At 36.0% G+C, this 20,799-nt stretch overlaps 1 protein-coding gene across 1 annotated transcript in view; it reads left to right on the forward strand.

The window, feature by feature from the left end:
- Nucleotides 1-20,799, forward strand: part of LOC144247308 (uncharacterized) — a 242,899-nt gene that overhangs the window by 125,689 nt on the left and 96,411 nt on the right. Inside the window, exon 4 of the mRNA XM_085573120.1 lies at nucleotides 580-20,589. The gene's annotated coding sequence lies outside the window, so the exon portion shown is untranslated. The remainder of the gene's footprint in view (nucleotides 1-579; nucleotides 20,590-20,799) is intronic.

Below are 20,799 nucleotides of genomic sequence, written 5' to 3' on the forward strand. Positions count from 1 at the left end.
TTTTCCTCAATTTTTCCATTGTACATAACTTTCAGGAAAACTTCATATTGTTTATGGCAGATTGGAAATGGAATTCTTGACTTGCATTTCTGTGCAGAAAGCAAATGAGCAAACAAAATACTCCTCATAGTTCTGAACCCATATTGATAAATTATTCTAAAATGTGGAGAATTTAGAGAATTTAACTAAATTAATTCAACTGTACATTTTCAGGTTTTGGAAGGGAGGGGTAAAATGTTATATCCACTGTATTTCTTTAGGCTATTTTTTTCTTGTCTTACATGACTTAAACACTGTGTTATATAGATTTCTTAGGTCCAAATGAAAAAAAAAACCCATCCTTTTGCCTGTCTTCCTTTGAATCAACTGAGCTATATATGCAGGATTTAGATCTCCAGCATTTCTGTAGTATCATACTAGAGATCATATCCTTGCTCCCAAGAACATTTGCAGCCACTGGGTGGAGAACTTGTCTAACAAAATATCTCATTATGACAGAGTGAAAATCAATCCAACCTTACTTTGCTGGCTGGGCAAATTTGTCTAATACAGGTCATATATTAGGCTCTTCTTTTTCAGTGGTCAACGAGGTTCAATTTCCAGCTAGGACATAATTTGCACAATAACCTGAAGTTGAAATTAATACTCAGAAACAAGCTGTACCAGGCTGAAGAAAAATCCATTAAGCTGTCTGCATTAGAGGAAGAAGCTGACCAATGGAGTTGAAGCACATTTGTTATACTGTAAGAAGAAAGTTTCAGACAAATATCACAGGAACCAGGATGACACTCCAATAAGGTAACTTTAGGTTTAATCTCAACTGCAAATAAGAATATTATTACAATGATTTATTTGTAGTACTATCTTGTCTAAAGGAATCAGATGAGATCAGAGCCCCACTGTGCTAAACACTCTTCTCTTGTCTCCAGCAGAAGACAGTACCTTCCCAGTGGAGTTTGTGTTTAAGTAGATAAAAGTAAGCATTATTTGGAAGGCCAAAGAACAAAGCAAGTGGATTTAAAGCAGTGTGGTCCAAAATCACAGAGCTGGTAAGGGACAAAGCTGAGGGCAGAATCCAGGATTCTGAGCTTTGGTCTTATCTTCTTTATAGAGTCGTAGAATGGTTTGGTTTGGAAGTGATCCTAAACACCATCTAGTTTCCCACGCCCCTGCCATGAGCAGGGTCAAGTTTCACAGGTTCTCAAAGCCCCATCCTGCCTGGCCTGGAACAGTTCCAGGGATGGGACATTCACAACTCTGAGCAACCTGTTTCAGTGCCTCACCACCCTCTTAGTGAAGAGTTTATCAAATCTAAGCCACTCTCTCTGAGTTTAAAGCCATTCCCCCTTGTCCCATCTGGCCTTGTATTCTTGTTGCTCCCAGCCTCCATGGCACTAGGACTTTGCAGTGTTATTATGTTAAATAAATTTCAAAACACAGCAGTAGGTTTTTTAATATCTGATACAATACAGAAGTTCTGTGATACAGGGAGATCTGTGGGCTTCTGGTGGACCCTTTTAAGAACTAGATAACTTGAAAATTATTGCTTTTAAAATAGGTGAAGTGGAGCTCTCTGGATTTTACTTAAAATCATCTCCTGTATATTTCTATCACAAAAATCTTTGTCACAAAAAAACCCATATCATTGAATAGACTACATTTTTAATAATATTTGGATATTGCTATTGATATACTTTGATTTAGGAAGATGGAAATTATTCTGGGATAGATTGTGCCAACACAAGCAAAATACTATGGAAAAAATTGTAGTCCTGGTAATAGTAGTGGCAAAAAACTTTTAATGGAGTTTGAAGAGCAGCAAATTTCATTATTCATTATGAATAATGTGAACTGGCTTCATATGGGTGCCTAAGCAATATCTCTTGACATCCTTGTATATGTGTGTGCTCCAAAAACAGCATTACCCAATTAACCCTTTACTTGCTACCCATCTTGCTGGACACAGTTCCTGTTCCTAATGATTATTCAAGCAATGAGTTTGTGTAAGTAGAAAATAGACTGAATATTCAAACTATTTTGTGTCTGAATAAACCAACAAAAATCCCTAATTGGCTCAGATCAAATAAAGGCATCTCTGTTTTTGCTCATTCAAACCAGAAACGAAATTATTTCATGTTGTGCTAACCATGGTATTTATATTAGGATGACTGTAGAGAAAAACATAGTTACAGCTATGATGTATTACTGGTGGTAATAATGTTGCCCTTTTACCTAACAGTCCAGGGAGATTAAACTAATTTTCCCAGAAGCTTGAAACCCAAATTTTTCTTTTTTTCTGAGAGAAGTATCTTGTGTTGATGTCCTGTATTCATCCATTTAATATGGCATTCTCTCATATGAATGGTGGAAGTTCCCAAACAGATATTTAAATACTCTTTGTTCCTAGTATAAATTATATATATTTAATATCCAGTGGCCAGAATACTGATCTGAGCCTCAGGAGAGCTGTTGTCCTTTCACTGCCCTAGGAATTAGAATAGCTCAGGAAAACTCCTGATAGGGCACTTAGAGCTCTCTCTTCCACCAAGTGGATTTAAATTTGGAGTTTCCCCAAGAAACTGGGGTCTGCTGAAAACTGTTAGCAGATGAGGGGTGTCTTAGTGAATGAAGATAGAAGTAAGTCTCTTCCCACTGTCATCCCAATATATTCCCTAGGAGTTTAACTTATGCAATTATAGAGAGGTTCTGTCTCCTAAAAATGGAGAAAAAGTGGTCATAAACTTTCATTACAGAATTAAAGAGAATAGGTCTGGATTCAGCTGTAGCTGTGTGGCTGAGACTCATGAGTTTAAGTATTCTACCACATCCTTTTAACCTCACTAACAGAACAAAAGTTGATATACCCATGTTTTCCTTGATGAACTTAAGTTAGCATATCCTGCCTTTCATGCACCTTTATTTTAAGTTTCCTGACTTACACAAGTAAGGAGTAAGTGGAAGAAGGGAGGGAGGATGCAGGGAGAATTTTCCCTTTTGGTCCCCCAAAATAAATTTTGGAGAAATTTACCTTTTTCTGTGGAAAGAAAAGCTTAGTGTTCCAAGCTGGTCAGTAAGAAGGCTGCCCATATTTGCAAGCACTCTAACCTCCCTCAGGTGATGAACCAAAGCTAATGACAGGAGGCCTGTGGCCCCTTTGAAATCTGTATACTGTTACTAGTTCCACTGTGGAATGATTTTTTTTCAGCTTTTATATTGGACTGCACAGAAGAAAGAAATGTAATCACCTCCTGGCTTTCTGTGCATGTTCAAACACGTTCCCCCTTTCCCCCCCGATATATAGTCATCACAGTGTAAACATTCTGCTAAATATTTCCTCCACCTGCTTCAAACAATTAAGGAATCATCTCTTAACAGGAAAAATAAATGTACCAAATGTCACAATGCCTCAGGGGGATCGAAAATGATAAAACAAATGTTATAACATTCTATTTTTGATCCAAAGGTAAACAAAAGAAGTTATGTGTGCACGTGTGTATACACACAGATTCATTCTATTGGTCATGTAATCCATCACTGAGTCTGTTGGTTAAGATATAAATTACAGTTCCAACATATTTTCCAAACATTTAAACATTTCTCATAAAATTATTTTGGGCTGAAAAATATCTCCTGCTCATTCTCAAGCCAGGTCTCGGAAGTGAATTTTCTTGGAAGGGTTCATAAAAAAATATGTTCAGTGGTTTTATTTTCACATAATAACTTTGAAATACGTTAGTTGACATTTTCCAGATGCACTTTTGTGCTCAGGAGCTCAAAAGAAGCCCTTATTCAGGAGACAGAATAAATGACAAAAAAAAGACGAGAAATTTTTACCTTTAACCCTTCAAATTGTTATATGAGAAAAGCAATTTTGTTCTAAGAGAAATACTCTAATATTTTTTGAAGCATAAATCTGCTAGTTCTTATTGTCTCTTTTTGTTAGGGCTTAATTCTGCAAGTAAGTGTAGATCAGCTCTTTCTAGTAAAGAATATACTTTCTTCCCCAGGAAATTAGGTCTAGACTAACTAGGCCTTTCACTGGTGCAAAGCATAGGAGGTGGTTCAAAGAGGAAAGGAAAGAAATGCCTCACTGTTTTCCCTTCAGAGCTTTCAGGAAGTGGTCTTTTGAATTAGAGATAAAACAGGAGATTTGTAGAGAGCTCAAGTTCTGGATCGTGTGTGTGGATAGCTAAGAAATTCAGATTGCTATTTAGAGATTTAGAAATCTCCTGGAGGCTAAAAAAATAAGAGGAATAGCTTTCAGAAATTTTCAGAACCTTATGCACAAAGGATATTTGTTACCATATTTTCTCATAATCAACCTGCTCACTTATTAAACACGTATATTGCTTTGTGGTATTACACCCTTAGCTATTTAGAAGGGAGCCTGTGTATGTTCTCACTGCCTTCCTTGGTGCCTACTTTTGTATCCAGGCTTCACACTATCAGCTAACCCTGGGATAGAAAGAAATAATCCGTAAAAATCCATAATCTCTGTGTGGATATCTCAAGCTAGTCTCAGCATGAAGTAACTGACAAATCATTTAACTTGGAGGCTTCAGTTAATTTCTAGATCCATTGTGATTTTGTCAGGCAGTTTAGGATACAATTGAATTAGCTTCGCAAGAGTTAATGCAAGCACTTGAAACATTTTTGGAGAATTGACCTGCCCCAACCTCCATAATGCTGTGGCTACACTGCTGCTCATGGTCCTAATGTGATAGAAGGAGCTAGCTCAGGGAATTCTATGCTCCAGTGCAGTCTGCGCCCTAGACATGTACTGCCTGCTTCTAAAATAAGTATAAGAGGAATAGCAGGGATTTTGTGAGGATAAATATATGAATGATTATAAGATCCACAGTTATGCTGAGCCATAAGCCTGCCTAGACAGTATAGGAGTTGCAGTCCTGCAGAGGAAGAGTGTACAATATTTTTGATGCAGTGGCCTTCCTTTTTGGTGCTGCTCCTGGCTAATAGCATTTAGCTGCTGACATTTGAATCAATAACTAGTTATCCCTTTTCAGAAAGGAGATCATTCGATAATGGAAATGACAATGAAAGCAAAGGTGGACTCATCAAATGTAAAATGAAAGCATTGTTTTCAGTGGCCTCAGCAGAGTCTTCAGTTTCTACTTCCAAAGTTTCTGCTCCTATTCTCAAAAGACAGCTCTTTCCTGGGTGCTCTGCTTAAACACTGACAGGACTCTTTAGATGTTAGACTTGATTGTTTTATCTTCTCAGAGGACATTATCAATCTGTCTTCTTTTCATGAAGAAGATAAATTAATTAAAACTTGATAACATGTAGACTTCTCTACCAAAGAGCATGTTGCTGATGCCATATGCTGGACTCTGATATTTAATGATTTTGAATCTGTACATTTAAGAATGAGATCAAAAAAAGGGAAAAATTAGTACAGGATTTAAAAGTGTCCAGTCAAAAGTTCATGCACCCCCAGATTTGTTTAGTGATCTCCCATTGAAATCAACGAAAGTCTCCCTCTGGCTGCATGTAACTTGTTCAAAGTCCATATGAATCACATAGTCATTTCTGCATTTGCTGTTTGAGTTAAACCTAGGGCCATAGTAATTTCCAAAAAGGCAGAAAGGAACTGTTGACAATAGAAAAAAAATTACAAAGATTGGTGAAGGCCTATTTCTATTGAAGCCATTTAGAAAGGGGAGCAGAACAATATAGTGAAATAAATGCAGATTTCATTGTGAACTTTACAACAGTATCAGATTGCAGCAAGAGTTAAAAGTACTTTTTCTGGAGATTGTTGGCACAGCATCAGATTTTGAATACAAAGTGCTAAAGAGGATGGAAAAACTTAAGTGTCTTGATATTTTAGGATGTATTACTACATGCACTTCAGCCTCTTCCTCACAGGTTTGGCTCCTTTTTCTGAAGCTTTAAATAGCTAAAAAATGGCTTTCCTATGTTGCCCTGATATTCTATTGTATTCTGTTCTTTCTTTCTGGCATGTATGATATAGTGTAATGACATAACATCCATTAAATTTGTCTCTCCTGCTTTCCGATACTTGTTTAAGGTTAACTGAGGCACACGGGTTCCATTTCATGTGTTTGATGCTATTGAAACTGCAGAGCTCTAATTCATAACACCTTTAAAACAATGAAAGAATAACCTGTAAATGGGTCACTGAAGTTGATACAGCGCTTCTGCACTAACAATGCTATATATTTTATATGATCAAAACACTTTTCCTTTCCTGAACGCTTCATATTGCCAGGGGATATAATCCATACTTTGTTTTCTTTTTTATAAGGGCTAATAATTTGATATAGGTATATTAAATTTAATATTAATACCCTCTTAACTACCTGAGAAGTGACACCTCCAGTACTTCTCATCATGAATCTTTTGTTAAGCAGTTGTTGTACTGGGATAAACACTACAGACATGTATATATATTTTTACATGCATATATGTACATACATAGAATGATAATCCCAGAAATACTCCAGTATTATAAGACTGATTAAATCAAGTGCTTTTTTTCCTATATCTCTATATATGGAGTAACCAAAATTTGAAAATTGCAACATTGTCTCTCTAACAAGTCCACAGAGAATAAATCAGCTCTTGAATAATATATTTTTAAATATGCCATTATACAGATTAGACCTAATTTGAAAGTGGCAGATGAAGATCATATAATTTATGAGCTTCAGATAGGTAAATGTACTGTGTAAACAGTGAGATTGAGATGGTTCCTTTCCAAACTGTTTTCTTGGAATTTTTCATACTTGCCTCTTAGACATGATACTCCCCCAGACCAAAGCTTTTCTTTTGAATGCAAGGAAAACAGAGGTAATAAACTTTGACATCTGAAGATGCAATGCAGAGTTGTCTTTTTGTATTGTTCCAGTTTGGGGTAGGAGCAGGGCAAGAAAAGGAGGTATTTGTGAACTTTTGATAAATTTTTTTCTCCTTTTTTTTTCCCCCCGGATGCTATCAAGAAAGTAGATTTCTTCCAACATTTTACACAATAACACTTTTTTTCAAATGAATTTTCATTATAATTGCATTATCATCTATTTAAATTTATTTTCTTACTGAAAAGTAGACCTAAAATATATTTATTTAATAAATAACCAGCCTTTTTTTCGTCATGCTTTAACCCTGATTTTAATTTTATTCTTTTTTCCCTCCATTTTACTGGTTAAATAAAAATAATAGCCTGCACAGTGCGAATGAAATTGAAATTAAAAATACTATCTATTTTAAAAGCATTTAAAATTCTTCAAAACTATAGAAAAAAACATAATTTAATGAAAAATATACAAGTTATTGTTGTGGGTTTTCATTCCCAGACAACATTTTTCTTCAGAAATGGGCATGAATCATGGTAAGTTTTTTAATAGTAGTAATCAGAAGGCTTTGCAACTGAAACCAGTCAAATTATGGCTTCTAAATGTAGACTTTTTTTTTGTTAAATGTTTAGTATAGCCATTCGGGGAAACATAATGTTGTTTGCTGCTAACTAGCACAGATTGAAAGTATTTTTCAGTCTCGATGTTGAGTTGTCTGAGAAAATCTGTTTATATTGCATTCTATTTATGCAAGAAAATGAACTTCATTCTGAAGCTAGTATCTTTGAAATAGAGGATAATTTGCACTGCATGGATTCTGTCTGCAATATCAGCTAAGTTTGCAGAGAAAACTAGTGGCAAAACCAGCAACGTTCAAATAATTTCAACATAACCTTATCTTTATTCTATACCTGTTGAAGTCTATGGATTAGAGGTGTGACAATTTACTTAAACATTACACCAGTGTAGGTCCTAATAGCTCTTAGTGTAATTTTATACGTTAAATTTCTACATCAAGTGACCAACATGTTTTTTTCAGAAACATTTGTGACTGCTTGCTGCTGTTTAATTTCTGCTAAGAATTATGACACAAGACTCAAGAAGTTGGTCCTAAAATGCTATTGCAAAAATCTTTCTCTGGTAAACCTCCCAGGAGATTGAACTCCTCTCAGCCCTAGTGAATGAGATTTGCTTTGTGATTCTTGAAACAAACCCTAGGTTGAAGACAAGTTTATGAAGGCATTGGCTGATCTAGTGTGACCTTGTATTTGTCTGAACAGTGTTTTTGTTGAGGAGCACAAACTCCACCAGCCTCAGAATGACTATGTCCTATAGAAAAGCAGACTTCCACACTTTGGAGTACAGGTGTCAACATCAGGTTCGCATCTGCACATCTATACTGACAATGTCATATAAATTTGCTGAATTATTTAAAGGTAGAATTTCTGAATGGAAAAGTGGAATCTAAAAGAAGTTCTTGTACTTCAGGGGTGCATAGTGACATCACTATTTTAATTTTTTTACATAAAGGATTTACTGTTTACACAGAACATTCTTTCTCATCACACTACAGTATTACACAATGGAGACTGCTCTTTCTTGCATTTTTCACAGATTTGCAATGGATTTAAGTACAGTGGTAGATTAAATAGACATGAGATACAGGCTTAGACAATACCCAGAAAGTTTAACTCTTATTAGCATTCTACTTGGCACAGCTTTCAACTAGTTCATCTAATACTTTCCCAGACCATTGTCAGAGTGGTTAGGGAGATAGTTGGACTGAAGACGGATCTAGTAAACAGTTTGTATAATAGTTGTGGAAGAGAAAATAGTTTAGCTATATTAAGTAATTTGTTGAGCTTACAAATGAAACAGGCTTTAAATCTGAGTCTTCTAAATCTTAGAAAAATATCCTATCTGTGGGCCATTCTTTCTTTTGCTTGTGATTGCTCCATACAGGAGGTCTTCTGTGTTTTTATCATTCTAAATATTCTGTCATTTACTTTTGAAATTAAACAAGTTTCTGAATAATCATATCTTAGTCAATGCATGTGTAGGGTTTTGTCTGAACAGCATTAAACAGGATTCAATGAATAGCCTGTGAAATCCTTGGGACATGTTTTTTTTTTCTTATTTTTATGCTTTCACTTTATTGGGTAGATTTTCTAACAATTTCAGCCCATCCCCAAGAATACAGGTGCTCTCTAAGCCTGAAAATACATTCCCCACTATTCACTCTTGCTCTTGAGTATTTCCGATGCAACCAGATTGAAATGTGCTTCTGATATTCTGAGTGTCCTGGCTTCCTAACATTTTTTAAAGGGTCATTCACTTTACTGAGAGTTTTCTACTGAATGAAAAATTCACTGTAACTGATTTTTGCATTTTCACATGCTAAAAGCAGAGTGAAGTACAAAATTATCTTCTTTGAACTTAAAAATTACCATGACAAGATTGAATTACAGACATGGTGAAGAGATGCATCTCATCCAAATGAAGCATGTTAATACTAATATGCCAACAAGAAGCCAAGAAGATTTCCAGAAATCATCAGCATCTTAATCTTGATGATTTTCAAGACATGGTTATCTCCTGTCTAGTGTTATAATGACATAATATTTTTTAAGAGTTGATATCTCCTCCCTTAATGAGGGCAGGTGGATGGACTCATTTGGAAATCTAGTTCACTACATACTGCAAAGAGAATAGGAGATCAGATGTTTTTAATCAGATGTTTTTAAATACAGGTGTATTTGTTAGAACCCTGGAATAGCACAAACCTCTTTAATTTGTGTGTATTTCAAACCTCTGTTTTGCAGAAAGATTGTGGTGCTCTCAAAAGGCCCAGTATTCCATCCAAAACTACAGGTGAAAAACATTATTCCAATTAGCTATCATCAGTGGTCTCATTTGTCACCAATTATTTAATGTCATAAATCTGTGAAGATTTTACAAGTAAAGCTCATGCAGCTTTGAAGCTGGTTGGTTTTTTTTTTGTTGTTTTTTTTTTTAAATCTGATTATTCACAGCTTGCTAATTTGTAATTGGACTTTTACAACTCAAAAACCTCCAGATTTCAGAAAAACTAATTTATCATTTCTTGGTTTAATTGTGGTATTCACACTCAAAACTGTGGAGTGAGATTGCTTCTAGTGAGTTGTATGCAGTGTTCTGGAACTAATAAAATATATTATTGATTGCTTAATGAAAAGCACCATGTTCATACAAATTTACTGTGGCTGAGGGTAGATATAACAGCTACTTCTTATTCTGTTTGGAGGATCACCTGCCATTTTACTTGGGTGTATTTCTGCATATCAAGTGTGCTTTTAAATTAAGTTATGGTTGCCTACAGGGCACTATATTGGGTGGCTCCATTAAGGTGCCCTTATACTTTTCCTTCCATGCAGTGCTACCCGTTGCTTTTAATTTAGCTTAAGATCATCAAAATTAATTATGATAGAGTGTATTAAAAGTTGAAATAGCAAATCAAGGAGTTTTATTAAGTGCCCTTTAGATTTCCTTGTGTTTTAGTGGTTTTAGCTTTTTATTTGCTCATCACAGTCTGATTCATCGTGATTTCTATGAAAAAGATCAGTAAAGCAGAACAGAAATGTCTGATGATGGTTGGAATAACTACAACTCTCATTTCCTAGCTGGTTTGATATCCCTACTAGCCAAAATAAATGTACAACTGTTCTAGTAGTGCTGGTGACTGCTTGTAGATGCCCTTCCCCTGTTGAGATGTTTGGTCTTTGGACTTGGCAGCAAAGCGGTGGCTGTATTTTAGGCATATGAAAATGCTGCTGGTCCCCCTACATCATCCTAATGGCAAAAATTCCAGTGTCAGTGGCAAATACCAGCAACTATCTCTGCACTGCGGTAAGTCTTGTGGTGGGGGATGGTCTCCCCCACTAGCTGATGGACATGGTGCAGCATGCCTACTGCACTGAGTGCTCAGGGCAGGATTTATTGTAGTTTTGTGATGCACAGTTGCTGTGGACAGGTGAACACCTATCCAGTGGTCCCCTGGGGTGAGTTTGTTTCTGTACTGTGTTGGAAGCTGGGGCATAGACCTTGTGAGGTTCCTCTAGACACAAGCTCCTCCTAGGATCCTAATCTACTTGGTACCAAAGAGAATAATTTATTCTGTCATTCTAATTAACACCTAATAAACCTTTGTCTTCCTGTAAAAGAAGAGCCACTTTCTTCACACAAATGCTTGATGTTGTTCAGTCCTCTACATCTGCTGCATCTCTATTAGAGTCTTACCACCTGGCTGCTCAAGCTGGAAGGAGTCAGGGTGGGATGCACCTGCAATTGGAGAATAAGGCCTGGCATCCATTAGTGACATTGCATATACAAAGCTCCCCACATAATAGATTGTAATATCCATGGTGAATTCCAGACCTAATGACATAATTAACAATATGATCTCACACAGATAAGCCATCTACAAAACTCAACCTGGAAATAATCCTGCATGTGGTTCAGCAAACTAACATGTATTCATTTTTCTCATGTTGTAAAGTCATAGATTTTTAAGTTAAAAGAGAGTATAGCCATCTATGATCATCTTCAGCCTTAACATATCTATCCCCATTACATTACCACAGGTAATACATTCAAAACATGTATAATACCCATTGATATGTAGATGGACATACTCTTTTTAACCACAGCCTGCTTTCAGAGGTTTGATAGTTTAATGACCAACAGAATAACCCAATACCTGTACTTCAACCAACCCACTGAAATAAAGTACATAACAATCTCTACCAAACATGGTGGTACTCAAACACATGTCTTAAATAGACTTGGGTAAAATTAGCATCTCATTTATAGATGTATTTGTTACCACATTGCCAGTGTGGGTTATCTATACCAGGTTACCTATGAGTGGTACTCCTCAGGGGAAATCACCATTGTATATAGACCCCATCTGCACTAGCTTCAAAACCATTAATTCCCTCTCAATTCATAGCACAACTTGTTCCTTTGTATCTCTGGCTCATATATATGAAGGCCAACATACTACAAATCAAAGAATGTAATCTATTAACTTATTAAATCAACCACAATTCTTTTGAGGTAAAAGAGGGCAAGAAAAATGATTTCATGTGAATGATGCAATTCTGGGTAATTGTAATGTCTTTTTTTGCAAAACTTAGTTTTCCTCAGTGTTTCAAATACTCCCCTTTTTCCAGTCAAATTAGGTTTGGATTCAATTTTGATCATGTTATAACTTTTCCTGTCAGATGAAACTTCTACTGATTATCAGAAATATTATTTTACTTATCATGAGCATGTTGTCCCCAGGTCATTTGTCAAAGCAACATAATATGCTGTGTTTTTTCTGTCTTTCACACAGTGAGGTATATTTTGAAGATTGTATCATTACATCTTTCCAGAACCCTTTCCAATTCTTTGGAATACTTTTATAATCACAGATATTAATTCTGGACACAAAATTCCAGCAATGGTGCCATTAATGCTGCCTTACCACTTTTATCATGTTCCCTTACTTGCAAATCAATTAAAGATCATGTTAGCTCACTGAAGGAAATGAGGTTCAACTACTCATCTGCCATTATAGGCATTTGTTATCAATCTGGAGACAGAATCATTGCTCTTTACAATAGCTTTTCTCATCTTACAAATAGTTCTTATTTCTAGATAGAAGTCCTTGCACTTGGCTGCAATAAAACCTGTGTTTAGATCTGAACCGACCTCTGCAAACGGTCCAAGTCACTCTGTACAACTGACCTGTTCTCTCTATTATTTACCATTCCACCAATAGGTCATAGCCAGTTCCCTGATTAATTGAAAGTAAAAGGAAATAGATTTTTTTTCTGTATAAATTAGTTTAATGCATGAGGCCATGACCCAAAGCCCATTAGACTCACTGAAAGAATTTCTATTGAATTTGGGTAACTTTAGGTTCTGAGTAGTTGTAGTTTTGCTGTTTTAGAAATTGTTCTGATTCCAGGATAGGGTAGAATATATTATAGGTTTTCCTGACAGCTACAGAATGGATTTTTCTTAGTTTGGTCTTTATTAAGTTGGGTTTTTTTATTATTATTATAATTTTAATTTATAATTTTAATGGGACCAAAATCTGGCTTCAGAGCCCACACAGGAGTTAAAAATAATTTGCAGTAACTTAAGGAACTAATAATATATGCATCCAGTTTCTAGAATTATCCATATGCATGGTCTTAATAAGTTCTGTATTTTCTTAAAGCATAAATATGTTTCTCCAATTATTTTTCCTCAATGACACCAGAGTTGCTTGATTTGATGATCCCAAGTCAAAATTCAGGCAAGTTGTCAATGTTCTGGGAAGCTACAAAATTTCATATTTTCATTCAAATATGGGATATGCTTTTTAAAGCACTGTATAACTTTCCTTCACATTTTATAATTTTAAAACACTGAATAATGCAAGTTGTCCTTGTTTCAAGTATCTCTAGAAATAGAATCAATAATCTGTAATAGATGGAAAATCTTTTGATAAAGGAAAAAAATATTTTCATTCTATTTGTTTTCTGAACCTCAGTTTCTGATAGCAAGTGGGAGGCATTTTATTTAAATCTATCTTGCCTATATGAGTTCCAAACTAATACTTTTAATGATTGTTCCTTAGTGTTTTTATAGGTAACATCTAGTGTAGCACGTTCTTGATCTCAGTTTAGATTAAAGCGCCAACATAATAACTAATAATAATTCTTAAATCAAAATTAAGCCATTACAGAAACATGAAGGGGTTACTTTCAGGTGAACATTCTTCAGCATTGGCTTGAATCCATCTTCAGCAGTCAATTACAGAAAGATTTATTGGTCAGATGACTTTCATATGTACAACACAAATTAAAATCCCAGTCTTGGGAATTTGTTTAACGATAAAATCCCAGTCCATGTAAACATCTAGATTGTTGTGGAGAAAACCATGAATCTATGTGGGCTTAAGAACTATAGCAAGCTGCTTCTGGCCACAAGATAGTTCCCCATTTTTTTCCCTAAATTCATAGGTAAGTTCTTCAAAAAGCCATTATTATGTTCTTTTATTGATATTAAACACAGTACCTAAACTTTTCTCCCTCCCAGAGGCTAGAGACAGAAATTTTTTTGCTAGTTGTTGCCTATGTGCTTTGGCACATAAGGATGTATCTTTCAATATCAAAGTAGTTGAGTAAGATAATTATACTGATCCTAAAAGATTCAATGCCTGTAGGCTTTCTTCAGTGCATTGTGTATTTATATCAGAAGTGGAGCTTGTCTTGTCTGCTTGCTGTGCTGTGCATGGGTTCTTAACCTCCTGCTAAGATCCCAGCTATTGATTTGGGTTGGCTCTCTCTTTAGGTGCCTGGCATGGTGCCTTATTCTCACAAAGCAATAAATACCTACTTCTGAAAATAGGGACTTTTGCCAGTACTTTTAGATGGCCACCAGAAGCACAGCTTTACTGGTTCCTTGGGACTATTGTCTTAATATAAAGATCTAAAATCTGTAAATTGCTGATGATATGCCATAACTTGAGCAAAGGCAGTAGATGTTCTGCCCTTTGCTGAAAACTGGGTGGATAACATCCTGACAAGCAGCTGATAGCTTGCTGCCAGTGGATTTTACTGAAACTTCCTATGCTCTTTTCCTCAAATGATTTTCAACATTTTTCAGGAAGATTTACATATTAAGGGGTAACTAAATTTTGCACAGAGTCTTATGTAATAAATTCAATACATAGGTATCACTATGTGAGCTGTTTTTCTATTGCACTGATAACTCAGTCAGCAGTTAAATTATTTTTACATTCCCCAAGTCTGTAATGAAGAGACAAGTAGAGAGAGGAGGGGAGAGAGAAACACTTTGCTTATTTTTCTGTGCTTTTGATAATGTTCATATGTAAGAAAGGGAAAGCCACAGCTCCATGGGGTGTTGTTCAAGAGCATCCCAGGGCAGTTTCAACAGGTGAAACATCATGGCAGAAATGACCAGTCAGGCAGTAAAACTGAGGAAAGAAAACCAGGCAGATTGTCAGAAATGTGTTCCTGGCTGAGTGACAGAGACCCTTTCCAACAAGCATACAAACATGTGCATAACTACTTGTGTGAGCAGCATTGCTGAAATTAAGGGAAGGAAAGATTTAAAAAGGAAGGATATTACCACAAGCATTTTTTTTTTAGGCTTTCAGCCTTCAGTCTATGGAATAGTTTGGCTTTTACTGCTCAGCTTTACAAAACACTTCAAAAAGTATTGATGTAGCAGAGGGAGGAATATGAGTAATCGAGCAATATAGACTTACAGCTCACTTTTGTATGACTCATAGTATTCAGGCTATGAAAAGTAGGACAGGATTTAATGCAAGGAATATCACAAACATTTGTGTCAGTTTATTTTTTCCATCAATAACTTTAAATGACAAAAGATTTCCCTGTTCTCTACTACATTTTAAGAAGGAAAAGAAATTCACTGCTCTTCTCAGCAAAGACCAAGGACAAATGGCAGGAAAACCCGGAGTGTTTGGCTGCAGGTCGGGAGTAGCCACTAGGAGGGGCTGACTGCCTTGAAGAGAAGGTAGGGATTGATTTACTAACAGTTCTAATAAAAAACACTAATAAAATGAGTTCAGTACTAAAAGTAGTGCTAAGCTAAGATAAAGTTGAAGTATTTATATATTATTTACAATGGTTACATAATAACTTGTGGGATAAATGCTTTGTTTGATACTAATGTACTTCCAGGCAGCAAAAATAGTCACAGGCCTGATTTGAAAAGAAAACTCAGAGCACTGTTCTCTCCTAAAAGATAAGATTTGATTCATGTTAATTCTTAGAAAGAAATGTCCTGTATTTTATGTACCATTGTAGGACACAGATAAAATAGCTGATTGAATAATGAAAAAAGAAAAGGTCTCTGTTCTCTATGTTGTTCAAAGTCAGTGTGTGTAAAGCCAGGTGGCCTTGTTCATAAGCATGGCTCTTGGACAAAACAGCATCTGTTTTTCCATAACACCCTTTTTCCTGCATTATAATCTTTTTATATATTTAATACCATAAATAAAACAATGACATAGAAGACAACTATAAATAAAACACTGGCATTGAGGGAATATGACAAAAGGGAGCTCTCAACTTGTTTCTTAATATCAGTGCCATAGTTAAAAGAAAAGACTGTTCAGTGCCATACTAGAAGGGATGAGGAAGCTACTGCTCCATTCCCTCCAGCCCCCAGACTGGCAAACACTAATAGTCGTGCTGGGAAAATTAAAAATGGGATTGTTCAGAGTTATTCCTTTCAATTGAGGCTTTTTTTTTCTCCTCCTTCACATAGAACTTACTGCTCATGAAAGACACCAGATATAATGCTGACTTCTTATTAAGAGTTGTTTTGGAAAAGGTTTCACATTTCAACCAGAGATCAAGCACCATGGCAAATATATGAGGCATTGCTTTTCTACCCTAATTCACAAGACAGTTCATGAAAACTTGTGTTTGGCCTACAATTATAATCACTGATATTTTGTCTGACAAAGGAAAATTTAGGGAAAATATGTTTGCAAAAAGAAAGGAAGGAGAAAATTTGATTTATAAAGTTAAATATTAAATATAAGCTTTTTAAAATTTACTGAGAATTCCTGAAATCAAAAATATCGCAGCTGCAGAACTATAGCCCAATACATTTGGTGAAATAAGGTTTAGTTTTGAGATCTGGAAAAATAACAAAGGAAATAACAGAATCCTTAGTTCTCTAAAGGCAAATTTCAGTGAGGATGGCTATGATGAGTATGCAAAATGGGCTCCATCCTCCTCTTTGAGTGAGGATGGAAAAGATCTGGGTGGAAATGGACAACATGAGCTGACCATCTGTATTCAACAAAAATATATTTTATTTTTGCCATATTCAAAAGTACTCTGCTGTGAGTAGGAATCTTTTTCACACTGATGTAATTAGTATCAGCACAAGAAACCTGTCTCCTCTTTCTCTATCAGCAAGGAAAAACAAAACCAACAATAATGACAATGTAAGAGAATGGTTTCAAAGCAGCCCTTTGCTCTGTGAGGAGGCAAGTTGAATACTGTTTTTAAACAGGAAAGATCTCTGAGATTCCACTGAGTTCATACAGAAGGTGGTCCTCTGCTTGTCACAGGTTGCCCTGTGACTTCAGTGCTGCCTTCATGGTAGGGTGAGGAAGGCTGGAAACTACTGCCTTTCACAGAGGTAAGTTCTTGATTTACAGGGAAGAAACAACTCTTACTATCAGACAATTCAATATGCCAGTGTAACAAGGGTCTAGGCTTTGTAAAAAGACCAGTATCTGCATTCAGAACTTTGTGGGATCTTATTTGAGGCAGTATGTTACCTTTGAGGAGAGAAATAACACCCCAAATCCATATGAGAACTGACATCTTCTGCTTCATTGGCAGCTCAGCTCTGGGGCCACCTCCCACAAAAATGTCTTGCTGTGCCCAGACCTTGCCAAACTCAGATAGGGTCAACCTAGGGCAATATTTTTTTGCACTGAAAATTTAGATATACAGTCTCACAGTTTCTATTAAATTAGGATGCCAAAGGAGCTGATGTGTGGGAATATGTGGGACTAGTTGCCACCACTTTGCCGGGTCTTCTAAGTGTGAAGGTTATTAATCTTGACCTTCTCATGCCTACTAAGGCTCAGAATCCACATAGTGTAGTTGCCTCTTGCAGATGCATTTCTTTTGCTGCAAGAGATTCCCAATCCTGAGGAGTTAGAAATGCAGCAGGAGGTGGCCGCTATGCAGAAATGCTTGTGGGTGGCAAAGGGTCTTAAAACACTTTAGAATACTGACTCCTAATTAATTTACTCAGATATTCCCAATTCCTTCACCACTGGTGATGTTGAGAAGCTCAAAGAAAAAGAATCATCATTCTGTGATATAGTATACAGTAGTATAGTATACAGTATACTATCCTATATCAGCTATTTTACCTACAAAATCCAGCTATCTGAAAGAGTTCCTTATACAGACCCTCCACTAGAAAATCAAAGGCAGAAGTCAAGTATCCAGAGTAAAGATTTTTGAGACGAGAAAAGAAGAATGTCCAGTCCTACATAGTGGGGTCATATAGTCATGTTAAGTTTATTAAACAAAGAGATGCATTATGTGCAAGAGTGATTGCTGTTTTACTATTAAAATAATTATTTCATTATGAGGTCTGAGAAGATGTGTCATTGGTATAACCTGGTGCCTGAGAATATATCTACCACCAAGCCCACTAGATTCCCGCCTACTATGTCATCTGGCCTGGTGTAGAAATATAAATTTAAGATACTTAAACATAGGCTTACAGTGCCATTTTATTTCTCTCTCATGTTAGAACTTGCCATTATAGTGGGCAAGTATCAAAAGTCCTAGATTGTCTAAAGTGTTATTTAGCCTCCTTTTATTTAGTGAAGGCTAACCCCTATTAGAAATGCAGTAAAGTGCTTTCTGGGATTAACTGATTCATTGTTGACAAGCAAATATCAAAGATTTCAGCTGTGATGACTGAAATACTTGCCATCTCTGGCTGCCCCCATAGGCAATCTGGTGCATCAGAAAACAGTTGGGACACCTCAATTACTCATGGCCAAAGTCATTTGTGTTAAGAAGCAAGGCTTTCAAGAAGCTGTTGGGAGATGGGTGTGCATTGCTCTTCACTGGAGTGCAACCTTATTAGCTTCCTTCAGGACTTCTGTCTGTACCTGGGTGGTGTCCTGTTGAAAAGATTATTTCTCAACTCATAGTCAAAATTTTCCTTGCGCAGAAAGCATCTGCTTAATATTATTCTGAATGAACTGTAATTTGAACTTGACAGAATATCAGAGTACAAAAAGTCTCCAACAAATAGAGAAAGTTCTTTTGGTCTAAGTTTGCTGGGACTCTTAATATGGATCCACTTGCTCATGACAGCAAAGATCCTTCACAATAGTACAAAAACCTGAATAAAATTAGAGATTAGTAGCTGTAACAGAAACATGACAACTCTTCATTCTTGAGTGAGATTTAGTGTTAAAAATGCAGTTGACCTAATTTGCTTAGAAAATCTCTTATTCTCTTTATCTAGGTTTTCATGCAGAAGTTTTTTTCAAAATAAGTCTTTTCCATCCTGGTGTAGGAACCTTTCTTTCATCTTCCCGTGCCTTTTTGGGAAGGTTCCATATAGCTTGACATGCTCATTCTGCTAAACTCTTTCACTTTTTTTTCATTATGGCTGGGATAAAATCAGGGAATAAACTCTGCTAAAGTCCACTGTCCAGTATGTCTTAAGTAACTTCAGTCAAACACATGGTTTTCACTGTGACAAAAGCTTGATTTTGCATCTGTTCATATTTGTATATACCAAAAAATGTTGTAGATATCCACAATTGAAAACATTTTTGACTTATGAACATCTATTTAAAATTAAACTTCTAAAGTAGATACAATCTTTCTTGTGTGAAATTTTCATATTACAGTTAATGAATCCAAAGTTCTTTGAGGACTTAGATAATTAAAGATCCTACTGATTTCAGTGGAGGCTGAAGTACTGCCTCAGAACTGCTAGCAGTAGGAATCCTAAACACTGTTTAGTTCCTTAACTTTAGGATTTTAAACTCCATTATTTAAAATAAATGCACCAGGTAAGTACATAAAGCCGATGGTTTGATAGACTGGGAAGTTCCAACCTTTTCAGAAAATGATCCCTGGTGTTGAAGCCACTATTAAACATGAGAAGTGATCTTTTAAGAAGCTGGGTAAACTTGATGCATCCAAAATCATTAAACACCTGTTCCATTAATGACATGGAATTTGTCCTGTGTACACTTGCAGCAGATTCCATCTGACAGTTCATCTGAGAAAATTGGGCCTAATAAGGAGGGCAGAGGTCCTCAGCTAATGAGCAAGTGGAGGTTCTGATCTATTAGGTTAGATAGAAACTACCCTGTCTTTGAGACTTAAAATATGACCGGGGCTTCAGCCTTGTTTTGAAACATTTATGAATCAGTGCCTTAATCCTGCAGGACTATCCACCTGAAATCATGGAACTATTCACAGGAGTAAAAGATGTACTATTGGGACACAGCAGTATGTTCCCCATGACATCATTAACTCCTTCACCACCTCTCAGCTCCACTTCCTCAACATGCTGGCTCATCATCTGGGTAGGATGAGTTAGTCTTGCTTAGCCCTTGCTTAATTTGAGAGAAATGTGCTGAGTGAGGGTTGATTCTTTATAGTGCTAATTCTTGACTAACAGAAAAGTCACCCTTTTTTCCTTACAAAAAGTTCTGTTCTAAGTAAAGTCAGAACTCAACATGCTTCACATCTGAGGTGAATTTTTTTTTTTGCCAGAAAAGTCAATATTATTGAGTTTATAAATTCCATTTTCAGAAAATATTAATGAGAATGCCTGTGAAGATATTTTTTTTTTTTTTTTTTTTTTTGGGAAAGCAGGTACATTCAGAAAAAAAAGACTCCAGAAAGTAAGTATATTTTGCAGACTTCAGTAACCATATAAAAAAATTAAATAGTGAATTAAAACTGCAGAAAATGTTGACTGTGTGAAATAGCTGCAAATATAATTTGGGCCCTGTGCTGCAATGATGTCATCCTGGAGCTGCACTGTTCATCTATTTTGTTCCCTGTGTTGTGACTCATTTCATAGTATGTATTGACCCTGAGAAAACCTTGCAAAAATCTCACAGGCACTTATCTCCAGTCAATCTCTCAGGAACACAGCCACCAAACCAGTAAGTATTTATGTTTTGTATTTATGTGGGTACCAGAATTTTGTGCTAACAGTTTTTTGAATAAGACTTGGTGATTTATTCTCATCATCTGGTACTGTCTTAGAGAGGTGGTTGATGTTATTTAACTTTAAAGTTATCACTATTTCAGGGGGAGGAATGTAAAGACAATGCAAATGGAGCAGGGCTGTAAGTGGTATCACTGACAGAGGG

This window comes from Lonchura striata, chromosome 2 (assembly GCF_050655825.1).
Source record: "Lonchura striata isolate lonStrDom1 chromosome 2, ASM5065582v1, whole genome shotgun sequence".
In the NCBI taxonomy this organism is placed as follows: Eukaryota; Metazoa; Chordata; class Aves; order Passeriformes; family Estrildidae; genus Lonchura; species Lonchura striata.